Consider the following 4,650-nt stretch of genomic DNA (forward strand, 5'->3'; position numbering starts at 1 on the left):
ATGTAATGTGCAGTGGGATGCTCAGGCTTTATACATCCCCAGGCTGCAGGCTCATGAGATCAGATAGGACTGTGGTCACACTGGCTTCCTTTCCGACATGTTCCAACCACAAGTTCTTGCAACTGCCAGGCGTCCAACCTTACCTGATCTTATCTCAGGCACCAGAGTCTGCAGCAGAATAGAACAATACTGATATACAATAAAACTCAAAATGCTGTACACACATTCACAGAAACATCTCCTCCCAAATAAAAACACAAAAATGTGCTTCACCTGTGAGTGTTTGCAGAATGTTCTATTATTCCAGATTTCCAGTTGGTCAGTTAGTTCAGGGTGAGGAATAAATTAGCCTGGGTTCCAATCAGTCATTGTTCGCTGACCCTCGGGTCGGAGAGCAGAGAGCAGGGAACATTTGTACCCATTTGCCCACATCTCAATGAGTTCTGAACCTGCCACGATGTGATATCTTCTTTTGTTTCCTCTGTGCCTCATTTTTTGGCAATGAGACTTTGCCCTTCCATGCCTCACTTTGGACGGCACGGCGGCGCAGCTGGAAGAGCTGCTGCCTTTCAGCGTTAGAGACCCAGGTTCGATTCTGACCTCGGGTGCTGTCTCTGTGGAGTTTGTACGATCTCCCTGTGACTTTGTGGGTTTCCTCTGTGTGCTCCGGTTTCCTCCCACATCGCAAAGACGTGTGGGTTTGTAGTTTAATTGGCTTCTGTAAATTGCCCCAAGTGTGTTTGGAAGTGAATGAGAAAGTGGAATAACAGAAATAATGTGAACGGGTGATTGATGGTCGGTGTGGACTCAATGAGCTGAAGGGCTGGAGTAACTGAGTGGGTGAGGCAGCATCACTCGAGGACATAGATAAGCACGTTTCTGCGGAATGGCCTCAACCCGAAATGTCGCCTGTCCATGTACACCTGAGATGCTGCCTGACCCGCTGAGTTACTCGAGCACACTGTGTTCTAAGCAATAGATAGCACCAGGAGAGGAGGAATTGGTTGGCAGATGGAGCCAGGTGGGAGACGGGTGTAGAGATAGTGATGGAGGTTGGGAGTTGTTAGGTGGAGGCAACAGAGGACAGGGAATGTTGGAGTCTGAAAATAAAGGAAGGTGATGAGTGGAAGCAGATAAGGGAGGCAGGGTGGGCAGATGGGAACAGTGGACCCAGCGGATGGTGAGCACATGGAGAAGGTAGAGGAGGGGAAAGAAACCTGGAAGGTTGAAGTGCCTGGAAGGTCATGTTTGACTAATCTTCTTGAATTTTTTGAAGAGGTTACTAGGGAAATTGATGAGGGTAAAGTAGTGGATGTTGTCTATATGGACTTCAGTAAGGCCTTTGCCAAGGTTCCACATGGAAGGTTGGTTAAGAAGGTTCAATTGTTGGGTATTAATAGTGGAGTAGCAAGATGGATTCAACAGTGGCTGAATGGGAGATACCAGAGAGTAATGGTGGCTAACTGTTTGTCAGGTTGGAGGCCGGTGACTAGTGGGGTGCCTCAGGGATCTGTGTTGGGTCCACTGTTGTTTGTCATATACATCAATGATCCGGATGATGGTGTGGTAAATTGGATTAGTAAGTATGCAGATGATACTAAGATAGGTGATGTTGTGGATAATGAAGTAGATTTTCAAAGTCTACAGAGAGATTTAGGCCATTTGGTAGAGTGGGCTGAAAGATGGCAGATGGAGTTTAATGCTGATAAGTGTGAGGTGCTACATCTTGGCAGGACAAATCAAAATAGGATGTACATGGTAAATGGTAGAGAATTGAGGAATGTAGTTGAACAGAGGGACCTAGGAATAACTGTGCATAGTTCCCTGAAGTTGAAATCTCATGTAGATAAGGTGGTAAAGAAAGCTTTTGGTGTGCTGGCCTTTTTAAATCAGAGCATTGAGTATAGAAGTTGGGATGTAATGTTAAAATTGTACAAGGCATTGGTGAGACCAATTCTGGAGTATGGTGTACAATTCTGGTCGCCAAATTATAGGAAAGATGTAAACAAAATAGAGAGAGTACAGAGGAGATTTACTAGAATGTTGCCTGGGTTTCAGCACCTAAGTTACAGAGAAAGGTTGAACAGGATAGGTCTTTATTCTTTGGAGCGCAGAAGGTTAAGAGGGGACTTGATAGAGGACTTTAAAATTATGAGAGGGATAGACAGAGTTGACGTGGATAAGCTTTTTCCATTGAGAGTAGGGAAGATTCAAACAAGAGGACATGACTTGAGAATTAAGGGACAAAAGTTTAGGGCAACATGAGGGGGAACTTCTTTACTCAGGGAGTGGTAGCTGTGTGGAATGAGCTTCCAGTGGAAGTGGTGGAGGCAGGTTCATTTTTATCATTTAAAATTAAATTGTATAGGTAAATGGAAGGGAAAGGAATGGAAGGTTATGGTCTGAGTGCAGGTAGGTGGGACTAGGTGAGAGTAAGTGTTCGGCATGGACTAGAAGGGCCGAGATGGCCCGTTTCTGTGCTGTAATTGTTATATGGTTATATGGTTATATGGAAACTGGTGACAGGAGTGGGATGGGGATTTGGGAAGAACAGAGTGTGTGAGAGGACGTGGGCAAATGAGGAAAGAGAAAGACCCAAAGGAGGGAGAGATCAGCCAAAATTGGAGAATTCAGTGTTCATGCCTGTGGCTTGTAGACTACCCATGCAGAATATGAGGTGCTATTCCTCTAGTTTGTGTATGATTTCACTCTGGCAGTAGCAAAGTTTAAGGCCAGACAAGTTGGTTTGGGAATAGGAAAACAAATTAAAATGGCTTGTAAATAGGAGCTACAGATTGCCATTCCTTGGCCATCTGAAGCTCCCATTTCTACGCAAGATTCCTTCATCTGCAGTTCCATAAGGACCATATGACATAGGAGCAGGATTAGACCACTCAGCCCATCGAGTCTACTCCAACATTCAATCATGGCTGATCCATTTTCCCCTCTCCATCCCATTCTCCTGCCATCTCTCAAATAATTCTTGATACCCTTATTAATCAAGAATCTATCAATCTCTTTAAAAAATACCCAATGACGGCCTCCACAGCCAGCTGTGACAATGAATTACAGATTCACCACCCTCCGGGAAGAGAAATTCCTCCTTATCTTTCTAAATGTATATCCTTTTATTTTGCGGCTATATCCTCTGGTCCTAGACTCTCCCACTAGTGGAAATATACTCTCTCCATTCACTCTATCCAGGCCTTTCATTATCCAGTAGGTTTTAATGAGCTCCCTTCACATCCTTCTAAACTTCAGTGAGTACAGGCTCAACGTCTTCAAAGACTCCTCATACGTTAACGCAATCATCTCGGGGATCATTCTCGTAAACCTCCTCTGGACCCTCTCCAATGCCAGCGCACTTATGATCTTATGATCCTTCCTCAGATATGGTCCAAATTGCTTAACTAAATATGGCCTGGCCAGTTGTTGTAAAGCCTCAGCATTTACTAGAATGTTGCCTGGGTTTCAGCAACTAAGTTACAGAGAAAGGTTGAACAAGTTAGGGCTTTATTCTTTGGAGCGCAGAAGGTTAAGGGGGGACTTGATAGAGGTCTTTAAAATGATGAGAGGGATAGACAGAGTTGACGTGGATAAGCTTTTCCCACTGAGAGTAGGGAAGATTCAAACAAGGGTACATGACTTGAGAATTAAGGGACAGAAGTTTAGGGGTAACATGAGGGGGAACTTCTTTACTCAGAGAGTGGTGGCTGTGTGGAATGAGCTTCCAATGAAGTGGTGGAGGCAGGTTCGTTTTTATCATTTAAAAATAAATTGGATAGTTATATGGACGGGAAAGGAATGGAGGGTTATGGTCTGAGCGCAGGTATATGGGACTAGGGGAGAATACGTGTTCGGCACGGACTAGAAGGGTCGAGATGGCCTGTTTCTGTGCTGTAATTGTTATATGGTTATGACAGCATTACAGCATTACAACAGTCCTCTCTAAATGAAGCCCAACATTGCATTTGCCTGCCTCACCACTAACTCAATCTGCAAATTAACAGTTCGCGAATTGTGCAACAGTACTCCCAAATCCTTTTGTACCTTCAATTTCTGAATCATCTCTCCATTTACTGTATATAATAGTCTATGCCTTCATTCCTTCTACCAAAGTGCATGACCTTACACTTTGCAATGCTGCATTCCATCTGCCACTTCCTTACTTGGGCAAAAAGCCATCAATTCCATCATCCAGTTTGCTTAAGAAGGAACTGCAGATGCTGGAAAATCGAAGGTAGACAAAAATGCTGGAGAAACTCAGCAGGTGAGGCAGCATCTATGGAGCGAAGGAAATATTCAACGTTTCCGGTCGAGACCTTCTCCAGACTGATGTGAGGGTGGGGGAGGCGCGAAGAAGAAAGGAAGATGCGGAGCAGTGGGCTGAGGGAGAGCTGAGAAGGGGAGGAGAAAGCAGGGACTACCTGAAATTAGAAAAGTCAATATTCAAACCGCTGGGGTGCAAACTGCCCAGGCGGAATATGAGGTGCTGCTCCTCCAATTTACGGTGGTCCTCACTCTGGCCATGGAGGAGGCCCAGGACAGAAAGGTCGGTTTCGGAATGGGAGGGGGAGTTGAAGTGCTGAGCCACCGGGAGATCAGGTTGGTTAATGCGGACCGAGCTGAGGTGTTGGGCGAAGCGATCGC

The sequence above is a fragment of the Amblyraja radiata genome, chromosome 3 (assembly GCF_010909765.2).
Source record: "Amblyraja radiata isolate CabotCenter1 chromosome 3, sAmbRad1.1.pri, whole genome shotgun sequence".
NCBI lineage: Eukaryota > Metazoa > Chordata > Chondrichthyes > Rajiformes > Rajidae > Amblyraja > Amblyraja radiata.